Source organism: Pipistrellus hanaki, assembly GCF_964339955.1.
Source record: "Pipistrellus hanaki genome assembly, chromosome: 2".
Lineage (NCBI taxonomy): Eukaryota > Metazoa > Chordata > Mammalia > Chiroptera > Vespertilionidae > Pipistrellus > Pipistrellus hanaki.
In genome coordinates this window covers 13,383,207-13,400,482 of record NC_140504.1, presented here as the reverse complement: position 1 = coordinate 13,400,482, position 17,276 = coordinate 13,383,207, and positions in this window count along the sequence as shown.

Genomic DNA, 17,276 nt, shown 5'->3' with positions numbered 1-17,276 from the left:
TTATTAATGTTTTATAGTCACTTATTCCTTACCTACCATATTCAAACTGACCACCTTTTCCAGAATACATGTCATTTTCAAGAATGACAGTTTTACTCTGATTTCAACCTGGCTTCCCTTGTCACTTTGTTGCATTGGTTTACTCATTGGGGAGAAGAATAAGTGGTCATTACATCTAAGGAATATCACACTAACTGGTCTCTCCTTATAGCTTCCAACAGCTCCCTTAAATGCTGCTGTTACTTTCTACATTAATTTTTCTGAAAGGTATTTTCCCATATGCGGCTTATAACTTCCTTCTGACCACTATTAGTCAAATATTACCTTAGAATCACAGATTATTATATTTGATCATCTTTTTGTTGAAAATCTTTTTAACTTGTTGAGAAATCATTTTATTATAAAAGTTGAATTAAAATGTAGTCTATTTTAATTTAAACAATTTTAAAACAGTGTGTGTGTGTGTGTGTGTGTGCGAGCGCGAACATGCTTAGTAACTAAGAATGTTGCTTTTCATTATGATGGACATTTTTTTGTAATTCATTTCCCAAGTGGTTTTTAAGTCCTCTTTATCAAATTATTATTATTATTATTAGTAGTAGTAGTAGTAGTAGTATCCATCAATTGAAGACATCAATAACTTGTAATCATTTCATGGTGCATTATTTTTAACAAATTAAGGATTATATCTGGGAAGAAATCTCATGACAAATTAAAAGAAAAATGAAACATTTGTATAATATACTTATTTAATCAGGAAACAAATATGCAAAATAATAGGACCTTCCAGTGGAATGAGTTAAGGACATGGCAGTTGCTAGGCAGAGTTATGGTGAAGCTCAAGAAGAAAGGAAATGTGTGACCTGATATATGTTTTCTTAATTTTTAATAAGCACCTTTTAAAAACAGCCTTATATTTACAGAAATTTTGAGAACATAGCAGAGTTTCCATGTACTCCACATCATTCCTCTATTATTAATGTTGCACATTAATGTGGTGCATTTGTTTAATTAATGAGCCAAATTTGATACCATATTATGATCTCAAGTCCATAGTATATTGAGATTTTTCTTTATTTTTATTTGCTGTCCTATTTCTATGTCATTTCCCCCTGGAGGATAACATATTACTTTTACTTGTCCTGCTTCCTTAGGCAATTCTTGTGGCACTTACTCAGACTTTCCCTATTTTTTATGACTTTGACAGCTTCCCAATTAATTTTTTTTAATGTTATTTCAGTAACTGCTTCAAAGAATAGCATGTGAAAATGCTTTTCTTCAGGATTTCTATTAAAGGTCTTTATTACAAAATTCAGTCCATTTACATTTTAAAAAGCTTCAGGGGGAAAATAAGACAAAAGCTTGTAGCAATTATATGTTATATAGAGCAACACAATTTAAACCTTCTTTACATGGCAGTTTTAAGCAATTTAATAATCTGTGCCCAATGAGCTCTTTAATTATTGTACATTCCAGTTATTTCACTTTTAAAAATTCAACTCACTGAAACTATTTTCTTTCTAGATAGTCAAGTATTTTCTGGTTGCTGTTGTCTTTTTCTCCTGAAATTAAGCAAATATTTTGAGATGTGGAGAGTTTGTGAGATTTGAATTCTACCTCCACTTTTCTTCACTCCAATTTCCCATACGGATAGTTTTTGTATTCTTGAGGTTTGTTTTCTAAAGACTACAAGAAATAGCAGGTAAAGGACAATGTATGATGATGCTGTGGAATTATTTCTTTCTACTCTGCGAACTGCTGTCAGAACACATAGAACTCCTTTGTCCCTCAGGAAGTATAGATGTGTAACTGCCTGCCCTGTGCTGTGCAACAATGAATGTGGATGATGCCTTTCTGGGGGCTATTCTTTTATACATAATATTTTATTGATTTTTTACAGAGAGGAAGAGAGAGGGATAGAGTTAGAAACATCTTTGAGAGAGAAACATCAATCAGCTGCCTCTTGCACACCCCCTACTGGGGAAGTGCCCAAAATCAGGGTACATGCCCTTGACTGGAATCGAACCTGAGACCTTTCAGTCAGCAGGCAGATGCTTTATCCACTGAGCCAAACCAGTTTTGGCTGGGGGAGGGGTTATTCTTGTCCCATGATTTGGTTCTCTACGATACATTCCAGCCACATCTAATTTTTGGGTTCCCACTGTTTGCTCAAGTCTGCCTCAGGCCTTACATGATTAAAGAGTCACTGTCTTCAGGGAGCTTGCAACTGGTGGAGAGGACAGAAATTAATTCACATTTTTATATGTTTTATATTAAAAAATTCTTGTTTTGATTGCTATAGGTGCATAGTGGGGTAGAACAAAAGCCTGCTCAATAAGAAAAGTCTAATCTGCATTTGCACCTGATAGTCAAGCAGTACTAAAGAAAGACAGTTCCCTTCAAATGCCCACATAAGTTACACTCACCTGCCATTTGTGCCAGAAAGTTTCTGGGAATAAAAATTAAAGTTGTGTGTTTGACATCTGGCCAAGATGTGATTTTGTAATGCTGATGGCACACCCGTGCAGCAGCCTGGTGACCATCCTATCGCCATTCTGAGAAATAAGCACAGGAAGAAGAAAGGAAATTTGATGAGTCTTTTTAAAGCAGACACTGTACTTGATATAAATTATTCTTTTAGAATTTTTAACATATGCCAAGGTACTTATCACAGATTAACTGCTTGAACTTGCATGCTGTTAACGAGCTTTCTGATTGTGAAAATGGATGGGTGCATTTTTCATAATTCTGATCAACAGATATATGGGATTATGTAATTGTAATTCAGATAAGAAAAAAAAAGCCAAGTACAATTTATACAAAATATGGGAGCATTTCTTAACCTAACTTGTTCTATTTTTTCCTACTCAAGGGTAATTAATGCTAAAAAATACTATATAGAATTTTTATACCTTGTATTACAAATGCACCTTAACACTAAACATTTTCTCATAATTGCTTAAAATATTTATACCTGCTCTTCTTTTATTTCTCATTGTCCCATCTCTTTCGCAAATGGGGATCCCAAATTTTCTAGTATATTATATTTGAGATAGAGGCCAAAGATTTGTTCATGGGTAGGGTCCAGCTGGGGTGGGGGGGCCAAGGAGGGTGGGGCTGGCCCAGAGGAGGGGCTGTGGGCTATTGGCTGGCTGGCCCCACCTCCTGGTTGGACTTCTGTTTGAACTCCTGGTTGAACTCTTGGTGGAGAGGAATATTAGCCTTTTATTATATAGGATTCATTATTTTGTGTCATTGCTTTTTTGGAAATTCTCAACTATATACTTTCAAATCAATGTGGAATTTACTTAGCATCAGATAATTGAAACATTAACAATGAAAATGCTTTGTAAATGAATTTATCTGCTTTCAATGTTGTTTAATATCTCATTTAAGACATATAGACATGCATAAGGCAAATGGATTCTTTTCATATATAATGAATAATATTTCACCCATGTTACTATTAAAATTAACTGTATCTTAAACTTACAATTTCAAAATATAAACACTAAAGGGTCTGTGCCATTAAAGAGAAATGAGCTGGCTATTAAAATTATATATTCATTGCTTTGCTGGTATGACCTGTAAAATAACTTCTAATAGGCCAATACGAAAAGTAAATACGTTCCCTCAATTAACTTATTATATTATAACGGTTTTCTGTATTTTTAAATAAAATAAAACTTGAAAATTCAATGACAGAATGATATTGCTTCCATATAAATTCTAGATTGAGCCTGGTGAGGTTATAGTTACCATGGTAACAGAAGTGTGCTCTTTACACAGTTTCTATCTTTACTACTCTTCTACTTATACTGAGTGATTTCTTCAAAAAAAAGGACTTGTGGTGGTGTGGTTCTGGGAGATTTTATTCCCCAAAAGGATACATATCCAAGTAATTTTTTTAGGAGTAGCTCAAGCATATGGAGATTAATTAGATATAAATGTTGTCAATGTAAATTTGAAAAGCACAGTATTCCCCCAGTAAGTAGCCAAATGGTGGGGAAATGTGAAGAGATATCCTCAAAAGAAAAATCAGATGACACTAGAACTGATGCAGACATCTTTTGAATTTATGAATTAACTAGGGGACCAGTGCATGAATTTGTGCACCTTGAAAGGAACTGTGGGCCATTAGGCTGCAATGGGCACAGGGACAGGTCTCAGCCCACCCTTTGAGTCCCAGCCTGGCCCCTCCCACCAGGGCCCCTGGTCCCTTGTTTACTGGCAGCCCCACTCCCTCCACCACTGCTCTCACACGCTGATGGTGCTGGCCCCACTCACACCTGCTGATGGCGTGGAACAATTGGGGCTGTCACTGGGCACCAGATGCAGGTACAAGCTGCGGCTCTGGTGTTGTCCTCAGGTGCAAGTGGGGCCAGCACTGGCAGTGGGTGCAAGTGGTGGCTCTGGCACCAGCAGAGGGTTGAGAGGTGGCTGAGGGCCCTGATTATCCCTTAGGAGCAGGGGGAGGTGGAGAATTCCCGAGGGGAAATAGCGGCCAGCAGGTGTTGCTCGCACCCTCTGATGGCGCCAAGCGATCGGCAGCAGGTGTGAGTACCAGGTGGGATTATGGTGCACAGGAACAAAGAATTTTCAGCAACCACCAGAGGCTCGCCCTGATGACTGCGACCAGTGCCCCACCTTGGTCTGGCACTCCCACTCACCTGCTCCACCATCCCGCCATGGCTGCTTTCTGCCATCTCCCTTGCTCTACCACCTGCTGCCAATGCCCAACATGTTCCACATGTACACCCCCTGGTGGTCAGTGCACATCATAGTGACTGGTTATTTGGTTGTTCCACCATTTGGTCTATTTGCATGTTAGAGCTAGATAGATAGATGATAGATAGATAGATAGATAGATAGATAGATAGATAGATAGATAGATAGATATGGAAATATCAGAGCATGTGGAAATGTTAAATAAATGTATTTCGTATCTTGTACTCTTTCAGGTCAAAGGGAGTATATCATGTGTAGCAAATTGATTCAAAAAGACATATACACTAGCAGCAATGATTTTCCCTTTATAACACTTAAGCACTATGAAATAAATAAGGTTAAAATCTGTATCATATGTACAGTGATAAGTTAGAACCATTTTCATTACCCTCAATTTTTAAGATATTGACAGATTGACTGTGTTTTAACTTTGCCTCTGGTAGTTTTCTTTTCCTCTTATTTCAAGAAAAAACTTTCAAAATATGTATTTGATGTATGAAAATGCTGCTGTTGAGCTACCCTATATGTCAATTTTTAGTCATGGTATTTAAGTGGACCCCTTGCTAACATATAAAGTTTTATACATGAAAAGGGTTGGATCTTCAATCATAAGTGTATCATTTGCTACCTTGATGATTTGAAGCAAATCTCTCAAACTTACTGACACTCAGTTATTTGCCTCCACTGTTGGAATAAGAATAATAATCAACCACGTTGCTTTATTATTATGCCAAATAAATGCACTAGTTGGATTAGACAGATGAGGCTGCTGTAACAGAGTTTCACACACTGACTGGCTTATGCAATACGAATTTCTTTCCTCACTCTTCCAGAGGCTGCACGTCCATGATGGAGGCGCCATGTGGCTTAGTGTCTTCCTGATGCAGACCGCCACCTTCTCTGTGATCTCACATGGCCTTTCTGCTCTTTGCATGTGGCCAGAGAGCCCTGTGGTTCTTGTTATTTTCCTATTAGGACACCAACCCTAATGGATTAAGACCCCATCCTTATGAGTTCATTTAACCTTTATTAGCTTCTTATAGACCTTACCATCAAATATAGTCATATTTGCAGTGAGTGCTTCAAAGTACGAAATGGGGGTGGGGTGGGGAGACAATTCAGTCCATAACAAGAGTGCTTTGTAAACTGCAAATTACAGAACAGATACTGATGACTTATCTGTTTGCTTTTTCTTGTTATGGAAGTGCCATCTTTAGAATATAACTATCATTGCAGCTTTGGCCAAATTAACTAGTCTGCCAAAGTGGCAAACTATATGCACAACCTTTGTTTTTAATATATGTTCTCATTAGCTAAGCTGGCTAGATCACTTTAAACAAACAAACAAATGAAAAATAAAAGAATCTCAAATGTGTTTAAAATGTCTATTTTTAAAATATATATATTTTATTGATATTTTTTACAGAAAGGAAGGGGGAGAGATAGAGGGTTAGAAACATCGATGACGAGAAACATTGATCAGCTGCCTCCTGTACACCCCCTACTGGGTATGTGCCCACAACCGAGGTACATGCCTAGGACCCTTAAGTCTGCAGGTCAACGATCTATCCACTGAGCCTGGCTAAAATGTCTAGGGATAACATGTCTCTTTAAGGCCAGTCGCTCTTTATCATTTTAGAGCAACATTTCCCTTGATTATCCTCAGTAACTACAACTTCCCACTCTTATGTTCCACCTTTATTTCAGTTTCCATTCATAACCATTGCTCTTTCTTCTGACAAAGTTTCTGGTACGAGGTGGCACGTAAAACAGAAAACGATACGTTTTTTAGTATAGGGAGGAAAGATGTGTGTCATGGAAAACAAGGATCCAAAAGAGATCACTATTAGAGGTGTGTTGTCTCTACATCCTGCATCACTGGCGTGGAAAGAACTGTCATCAGGGCCTGGATGGTTTTCAATATAATCCCGCCCCACCCACATGAACTTGCCATTTTGCTGCACAGTATATTTCCATTATAAGTGAACTCAGAATTATAACGATGCAAAGCCATTTTTAAGTATAAGTATTTTATTTTCTCCCTCCCCATCTTTAGATAATAAAGCAAGCCAGATCATTTTTAAGCAAGCCAAATCATTTTCTTTTCTAAATAAATACCTACTGAATTGAGTAGCCCTGTTTTAAATATCAAGGGGATAATGTGACCTTGAGAAAATGCATTTCTTGTCATTGAGAAGCCAATCTGCAGAGGAAGCAGCAATTGCCATGACACAACTAACCTGCCACATAATAGAAACTTGATGACGATAAATGACTTTGGGAAAAATTAATTTGGGAGGTAATGAATCATCATAAGTTTTACATCAGAAGGTAAAGACCATATCCTTGTAACTCCTTGTAAAGTTCTGAGTACAGGTTAAAACACACCTGAACTTTTTTTTATATATATATATATTGAATGGATAAGCAGAATCAATGAGTGAATAATCAGGGCATGCAAGGTAGAGTTTGTACTATTTTAAGCAATATTATTAATGTGTTTCTTAGTCCATATTTTAATTAAGAAGTGGTGTATACTATTGTAGGAGTAAACCACATTGGTTTTTATTTCTTACATGATTCTATTTTATTATGATCTATCAAGGAATGTAAAGCATGACAGACAGTAGTAGGAAGAGACCTATATTTTGTAAATCTGAAAGCGTTCTGTGAAACTAACCCTGCGAATGTGAGAAGCAGTGGTTCTCTTCCATTATGTACCATGTTGACATATGTCTTATTTGAATTTTCCTCCTTTTCAGTTGTTTGTGCCATATTTAAGTTTATAACATTGGGGGTGCTGGAAAAAAAATCAGTTTCACTAAAAAAGAGATCTTGACAGGAAGCCAGGAAGGCTGGTCAACAACCTTAATTGCTCTAACCTTTAGTTGAGACATTGTTAGCTGAAGCAGCCTCCACCTTGTTTGTCCCGTGTAAGTTTCTGTTATTTCCTGCCTAAGGGCTACATGTAAATTTCTGTTTATGTTGCCTAGGATGTTTTCCCCAAAGCCTCAATAAAAGGGATGGCAGGGCCAGAGCAGTGAGTAGTTATCACACTAGAATTGCACTACCGCCTGGTCCCCCATATTGCCAAATTGAATTTCTTCAAGTCTCAAGTCTCTTCATTTGTGTGCTGCCCTCCTCCAGAACCCGAACCCTGAATTGGAACTCTTTCTACGCGGGTCATGAAAGAGAAACCTATAGCGGGGAGTACACCTGCTCTGCATCTGTCTGTAAACACAGCTCCTCACTCAGACCAGTGTTCTGATTATACATTTTAAATGTTTTGGCTGTTTCATTACCTAACCAGCTGGTTGATGGGGTAGGGGGTGAGCAGCATGGTTCTTAAATTGAGAGAGCATTTTTAAATTGATTTCAAGTTATGATTTTTTTAAAAAATAAGCATTAAAAACTCTCCAAAATAACAAATCTGTGGCAAATGCATTAAAAACTCTCCAAAATAACAAATCTGTGGCAAATATGTGGCTTCTAGTCACATATTTGAAAAAAAAAATAAACTAGTTTTTTGTACCAAGTATTGTACATACACAGTCTTTGCCTTCATTGGGAAGTATCATATTAACCTATATATTAGAACATATTTGTGACAATCATTTGAGGGGAAATAAAATATTTTAAGATAAAAAATAACATATGCAAAACCATTTTGACCCTGAAAAGATAGCATGTATTGATATATTTTTATTTAAAACTTTGAAATAATTTTATTATTTTTCTTTATTGATTAAGGTATTACATATATGTCCTTATCCCTCTCTTTTTCCCCCCATTCCCCACTCATGCCCTCACCATCCTGGTGTCTGAGTTCACTGGTTAGGCTTATATGCATGCATGTAACTCCTTTGGTTGATCTCTCCCTCTTACCCCACACTCCCCTACCTTCCCTCTGAGGTTTGATGATCTGATTGAGGCTTCTCTGTCTCTGGATCTGTTTTTGTTCATCAGTTTATGTTGTTCATTATATTACACAAATGTGTGAGATCATGTGATATTTATCTTTCTCTGACTGACTCAAATAATTTTAATAAATCACAGGGATTATCTTCCTGCTGAACTTCAATACTTAGCATCTAAACTTGACAACTCATCAAAATACTATATAATTATTTAGGTATTAAAACTATTTTAAAGGTAGTTAACATACATGTGTAAAATAATGGCATGTAATAAACATTTTCCAATCTGGCACATTAACCATACCTACCTTTTAAAATGATTCAGCCACAGCAGGCTCTAATCCAGATACCACATTAACACATTGTTTTTTTTTTACAACTTCCATATAAGTTTATGATGTAAAAAAAAAGAAAAGAAAAGAAAAGAAAAGAAATGATGTTACTTTTGACTAAAATTTGGCAGTATATTAAGAATTTAGTCTTCATGTAATTTTCTTAATGCTTCTCTGATTTTCTTCACTATAAAAATTTACATTTTTCAATAATCTGAGGTACATACTGGCTAATATCTCTTACAAAAACTTTCCTGAAGGTTTTATTCCTCTTCCTCTTCTAGGGTTGCAACTATGTTAAGTATTGTCATGCTGTCTCACAAATCCCTAATATTATGTTTATTTATATTTGATAACTATTTTAATGATCTATTTTTTCTCTCTCTTATTTGTTTATTCTGTTATCTTCAATCTTATTTTAGTCTCACTCAGTAATTTTTTTATAATTTCCCATGTTTTATCTTTTATTTCCTTAATTATATTTTCCTTCATGTTATTAAGAATAGATATAATAATTTCTAGTGCACTGATTCCAACATTGAAGTCCTTTTCTTTGCTAAGGATCACATTTGCTATTTCTTCATATGCCTATTTTTTTTTTTAATTTACCCTAGATATTTCAAATGGTACAGTTTGAAAAATTTGTATTCTATAATATTTTGTTTTCCCAAAATAATAGGTTGCATCAGTACTTAGCCTAAAATTTTCAGGTCAATTATTTCAGCTTAACCTGAACTGTTTAGATTATGTCTGTGGGTCTGTACTATGGAGATCAGCCAGAGATTTGAGCAGAGTCTACCCATACAAAGAATTGGGTTATCTCTGCAAGCTCTCCTTCCCAAGACATTACAAACTCTTTAAAGACTTACTAGTAGTTGCATAATGAAAGGATATTTATATGGGATTTGACTAGTCCCACAGAGCACAGTTCGAATCTGCCCTGGGGCAAAAACCCACACATCTAGTATATTTTTCTTCTGAGAAAGTACAATACTCCTCCAGAATCTGTGCTTTTGTTCATTCTCCAATATTGTCAGTTAGTTGTGTTTTATTATTGTTATCATAATCATTGTTATTATTAATTAAAGTTATTTGCAAGAGGGACTGGGCATCAACCATTATTCTAAAAACGCATTTTTAATTATATGCTAGGAGTAAAATTATTTTCCAGAATTTTCAAAAATAGATAATTTTCTTGTCCAGTTCTCATGTTCTTAATTTGTTATTCTCTACACACACTTGGAAAGCTATCTTATTGCTCTCAATATTCTATTTGAGGGTTGACAGTATTTATTAAATCCTTTAGTAATAATTGGCCAAAATATCCCGAACTTGCAGTGTTTACATCTCATTTTATTTGGATCCTGTAGACATAACACAGTACAGATATGACTATTTTTGTTTTAATTTCTCCACTAAGTTATGTTGTAAAATTCACCTTGAAGAAGTTGCTGTAATATTTATGAAAGTCATATTATTGCAGAGCCCATTACAAGAAGGATGCAGCTGGATCCCAGGTTGTGAGCTGTAACCTTTCCTGCCTCAGGCGATTATTGCAACTCCAGCACAGACTCAAGTGATGTGATCACCATTTTTAAGACATACCATTTCCTGTTAATATTGTCTATGAAGCCAGAACCCAAACATGTGAGATCTACTGTATTCATACATGTATCCATATATTTGCCAATCTAGTATTATTTTATTTACACAAACATAGCTGGAACTTGGGTTGCCTAGAGGTTGGGACTTGAAGTGCAAATCTAGTGGGTCTAAAGTTCTATGTGCAGTATTTTCTCGAGGCATTTGCCAAATCTTAAGCTGTCAATGTTCTGGTTGAGATACCCAGATCTAAATCAAAATAAATAAGTAAATAAGTAAGTAAGTAAGTAAATAAATAAATAAATAAAATAAACATAAAATAAATGGGTAAGGACATATATGTAATACCTTCAGCAATAAAGAAAAAAAATAAACTGGATGAGTAACAAGCTGACATAGATTTCAGTAATCTTTCTTTAAGAAAAAGACAAAGATTTGAGTTTAAAATTCAAAAGTTGAAGGAGCCCTGGGAGTATCCCAGACTCTAGTAGAAACCCAAGAAGCCTAACCTTTGAGGTTGTTGATCAATTACCACATGTGATCACAGAACAATCTGGAACAAGTTATATTATCTGTGAGAATATTTACAAAATATACATGTACACAATTATTTCATGCAATGATAATGTTTTACTAGAACTAATGGCAAAGTGAAAAGTTGTAGGGTTTGCTTTATTCTTATTCTCCTGTAGCTATCATTCAAATTGTTTTTCAGGGCAAATAATGGAAAATAACATAAAGTTATCATCATTCAGAAAAAAAGATATTGTGTTCCTTTGCTTGAAAATTAAATAGAGGTACTTTGAAACACAATTCAAATATTTTATTTAAAATATTACAGTATACTTTCTATTACAAACTTAATTTTATACTAAAATCATAGTGTAATGAGGTTCTATATATAATTATGTTGACATAAGCAATATAAAAATCACACCAAATCTCTAATGCTGATATAAACAGTACGTTCATAAATGCTTAGATAAGTAAAATAAGAATCACTATTGCAATAATAAATGACATAGGAAGTCTGGAAAAGCTAGCTTAGAATATGAAATAACATTTATTGTTCAATTTCATTTTCAAGTATTGATATTCTAAGAATATGGGACCCGAAGTCCATCCAAAAAATACTCCATCAGTAATGCCAACAATTATTCATTCAATAGTTAAAGGTTCTCTCTTACTAGGTATTTTTCAAAGATTTATATTTGCAAAATGAACCATAATTATTCTGTTAGTACTTGGGCAATAGTTTGGAGTTACTTAATAAAATTTGTCACCACATAAGAAGCCACATTCAATAGCCCAGACTGTGAAAGTGATTAAAGTATTTGTAATGTAAATAAGTAAAATACTTTATGTGATAATAGTTAAGTCACATTTTACCCAGCAATAATCGTATAAGACAGTGGTCGGCAAACTCATTAGTCTACAGAGCCAAATACCAACAGTACGATGATTGAAATTTCTTTTGAGAGCTGGAAACCGACTTCTGTGAATGGGCCATGAAGTTTCAACCACATCATATGTGTGCGCCTGCACGTGGTATCTCATGAAAGAGCCACACTCAAGGGGCCAAAGAACCACATGTGGCTCAGGAGCCATGGTTTGCTGATCATTGGTATAAGACATTGGAAACAACATGAAGTCCAATAGGAAGGATTCAAAAAATTAGGTCATAGGCTTGTGTTATAAAAAAAAATGAAATTATCGTCAAGGATAAAGGATTGTTTATTTTTAACTGTATCTAAAAATAATAACAAGATTTATAGAGTATTCATGATAGGATAATATAATGCATGCTACTTGGGATATGGCATCTAAAGCCTTGTGTATCTGCAAACTTCTTGTTAAAGGTCTCCTGCAAGGTAAGTGCACAAAGTGAAAGTCAGTGTTTAAAAACATGTAGAGTATATTTCAGTGACACTTTTCTCATACATTACAAAAGCATCAGGTATATTTTTTAAATGTCCTTCACAGCAGACAGTTTGAGAATTACTATGATACAACACAAATGATGGAAGATCGGATGAGGAATAGTTGAAATACTACTACTAATAAATATATATTCCTGCTTTTACATTATGCAGTCATTGTGCTGAAAAAATTTACATAGATTTATATATTTATTTTCAACAAAGATATTAAAAATTATTTATAGATGTAGAACCTGAGGCTCCAAAGATTTAAATAATTTATCTGAGGTCTCAAGATGTAATATAGACAGACTAAGAAATTGAATCCAGATCTAACCCAAAATCTGGATAGCTATTCACTGTTCTACGTTGTGTCTTTCCTAAGAACAAGCCTTATCATGATATCTCCAATGATACTTCTAAGTGCTGTAATACCCACTTACAACCTTTTACACAATCTAGTGAAATGTGAATGTTCTCAACTATAATATGAAGAGTAAAATGAGTGAAATTCTTCTAATTTTTCAGTTTCCACTATAGGTCAAACAATAGACCAAATGTTTTCACAAATAGTATCTAACTTAGCCAGTAGCTAACTATAAGCCCCTATATAAATGTTTAGTGTAGCTTTGAAGGCACAAATTAAATCTTCCTGTAAGTCATTGTATGTTCAACAAATATTCAACAGTTTACCTCTTCCAATTTGATATAGGATTCCTTTTCCAAACTCAGCTAAAATCTGATAGCATGGAGTTGAGAAATATTTGTTAATATCAGAATATATTCATTAGAAGTATATAAAATGTTCAAATATTTAATAGGTATTTTGATCTCACACTTTCCACCCTTCCCAGCTGGAAAAAAAAATAAGTTTCTGGCCCTAACCAGTTTTGCTCAGTGGCTAGAGTGTTGGCCTTCGGACTGAAGGGTCTCAGATTCAATTCTAGTCAAGGGCATGTACCTTTGTTGTGGGCACATCCCCAGTAGGACTAATTTCTAATGAGGGGAAAATCACTAATTCTATCAAATATATCATTGATGTATACTAAGCAATTTTAATTTACTTATATCATATTTAAGTACTACAGGTAGCATTCCTAAGAATTTAGTTTATTTAGAGAGGTTTTTTTTTTTATATTGCAAATAGTTTATTTTAGCAAAATGTGTATGTGTCTGAATTATGTTTGTATTGCCCCACAGATTTTTCAACTTGAGAAATATATCCTAATACATTTTAGAGACCTGGAAATTTTGGCAAGAATAAAACTGGAAGTATGATTTTTATACTATATGCAGCACACAAAAGAATGATCTAGTTCATTCCATAAATTAATTTTTATAAACATTTTAACTATTGTGAGACTTTTGAAGTAATAATTTTTAAGAGTATAGACTTTTGAAATAATAATTTTTAAGAATTAGGGACTAACTTGTGTTCAAAATATGTCATTTCACTTGGTTTGATAGTGTATTAATAAAAATTGATAGTAGGATTTTATTTTCTGCATTATGTAGTTATAAACATGTATATATTTATAGATATACAAAGTGAAAACCAGGCAATTTTTTCTTATTTTGACTTATGACTAAAAAGGAGAACAATATGTTTGCATGGTTTTTTAAATCAACTGTGGGGATAGCTTACACAGATCTGAATTAATTATAGCCCCTGAGGTAATATCATGCTAGGTAACAACAGCAGTCCTATTCAGGTGGCTCATAGTCTTTGACAACTGTAATAAAGCATGCAAAAATAAGCTCTACAGAGAATTAGTTATGCCTAGGAAAATAGTTTCTGTTCTGTCTTCAATAAAAGGATTGTACCTCAGAGACTCACTCATTGTGATTAAAATGTAATGTTTTATGTTAAGCATGTGCATGGACATTTTAAAGGAGGAATTTAATTGATTGTTTGGGATTTGAGTAAAAGTATACGCGCTTGTAAAGAAAAATGAAAAGTATAAGAAAGAAGGCATAAAATACGTTATAATGTTTTTAATTAAATGATTATCAATCCAGCAATTATTTGGAAGCTTGCTTGTTACAGTAAGATCACTTTCAGACTAATCTTTGGGTGTTAATAGACATATTCTCAAAAGGGTAATAGTCTTAAAGTCTGTGATCAAAAGAATACAAAAAGTCATCAAAAGACAGAGTCTATGCAGTACAGAATGCTTGACGATCTGGTTTAGATAATGTAAGTAAAATTCTATTAAGAGGCAAGAGCAGATGGAGATAATGAAAGTCTGAATGTGCACTTTAATGAGGTAATTGCTATAGGCCATGCCTTTCCCTCAAATAGACATGCACTGATCATTTTACTTCCACAAGAGTTATCTTAGAATGCTAAGCTTTCTAGAAGTACAAAATTACAAAGATTAGACAAATAATTTATATAACTTCTTATATCACCAGATATTTTGTATATGTTATAGGTAGCTTTGCCTGAAATATAAAAAATATATTCATATCTCATATTTAATTACTAACCTCAATACTAAAAATATAAAAACTATGATTTTTATAGTAAAATTTTATGATAAATTTTTTCATTGTTTAGAGATTTTCAATATGCTTGAGAAATATGGACCATTTTATTTATTTATTTTTTGAATGTACATGATAGTTTATTATTTCAAAAATCCCCTGAAGTGATTTTTAGGAATTTTTTAAATTTGTTTTTTATTTTGCCAAGACATAGAATCAGTCTTATCAGACACACAGATGATTTGGTTAAGTGAGTGAAATAATCACACCACATGGAAAACAATTAAAAATTGGTAAAATTCGTCGAAACCGGTTTGGCTCAGTGGTATAGCGTCGGTCTGCGGACTGAAGGGTTCCGGGTTTGATTCCGGTCAAGGGCATGTACCTTGGTTGCAGGCACATCCCCAGTAGGGGGTGTGCAGGAGGCAGCTGGTGGATGTTTCTCTCTCATCGACATTTCTAGCTCTCTATCGCTCTCTCCTCCTCTCTGTAAAAAATCAATAAAATATATTTTTTAAAAATTGGTAAAATTCTAATAGACATACTTTGACAGTTTACCTCAAGGTCCTTTAACATGTTTGCATATATAGACTCCCCTCTTTCTACTTCTAAGATCTAGCTAAAGGAAGTAAGCCTACACAGGCAAAATGTTCACTGCAGTATTATCAGTAATCATGGAAATATAATATAATCTAGATATAAAAACGTCTGGTTGTTTAGGTAATTATATAAAACTAGAAGCCCAGTGCATGAAATTTGTGTAGTCTGGTGGGGATTCCTCAGCCTGGCCTCTGCCCCCTTGCAGTCCAGAAGCCCTCACTCCGGACTGGGTGTGCGTGTAGCAGAGTGATGGTTAATTTGCATGTTTCTTCTAAATCTTGGCTATTGTGAATAATACTGCAATGAATATAGGGGTGCAAATATTCTTTTAAATTAGTATTTCCAGTCCACAGAGAGTGGGCCTAAGCCAGCAGTCAGACATAACTTAGTGCAGCCGCAGACGTGGGAGAGACTCCCGCCACCACTCCACTCTTGCGAGCCTGGAGCCCAGCTTCTGGATAGGCAGCACTCTCCCTGTGGGAGGGCACTGACCACGGGCAGCTCCTGCATTGAGCATCTGCCCCCTGGCTGTCAGTGATACAAATTCCACCATTTGTATCGATTTCAATTAGCCTTCTATTATATACAATTGATTAAAATGAACCTCAGGAAGTAATTGGAATTATATTTCCAATGACACAATCATTAGGAAAATTACTTATTTTTTTTTGCTAAGTTAAAAAGCTAAATATACATTTGTAAACAATACAACACTAATTTTAATTATGAAAATGACTTAGAGTAGAAATTGGCATTTTTATTAATTTTCTAGAGGCCCGATGCATGAAATGTGTGCCAGAGCAGGCCTTCCTTCCCCTGGCTGCCAGCACCGGCTTCTCTCTGGCACCTGGGACCCGGGCTTCCCTTTGGCTGCCAGCAGGCACCCAGGACCCAACTTCATCCTTAAGGCTGTCTGGAAGGATGTCCCATCTAATTAGCATATTACACTTTTATTATTATAGACTAGAGGCCCAAGGCACAAAATTCATGCAAGGGTCTTGGCCCTGGCCCCTGCTCACTGTGCCTTTTTTTTTCAGAAGGAAGGACATCGGAAGGACGTCTGGTCTAAATAGAATATTATGCTTTTATTATTATAGATAGCATCACCTGTGGTTTATGTATAAATGTCATCATATCACTTTTTACTATTGTCTTCGATATGTGATTTTTCATATTATCCAGATTTTACTTATTGTTAAAAGGGAAGCAATTTTTTCTTGCAACTTGTCTTTTTTAATTGAATTTATTGGGGTGATGTTAATTAATAAAATTTATTGATAATTTTTGGTATATAATTCTACAACACATCATCTGTTTATTGTATGTTTACCACCCCATACCAAGTCCCTTCCATCACCATTTATTCCCCCTCTACCCTCTTCTACTTCCATAAGTCTTGCTCCACTTTGTCTATTTCATTCATTGGATTTTACAAATTAGTGAAATTATATGGTACTTGTCTTTTTCAGACTGGGTTATTTCACTTAACATAAAACTCTCCAGGCTGATCCATGCTTTTGCAAAAGGTAAAATTCCCTTCTTTTTTATGGCTGAGTAATATTCTACTATGCAACTGTACTATGGCTTTTTATGACCCAGTAGTTCTACTTGTGGTACAGATACAAATAAACCGGACATACTAATTCAAAAAGAATGTTTGCACCCTATATTCATTGCAGGGTTATTTACAA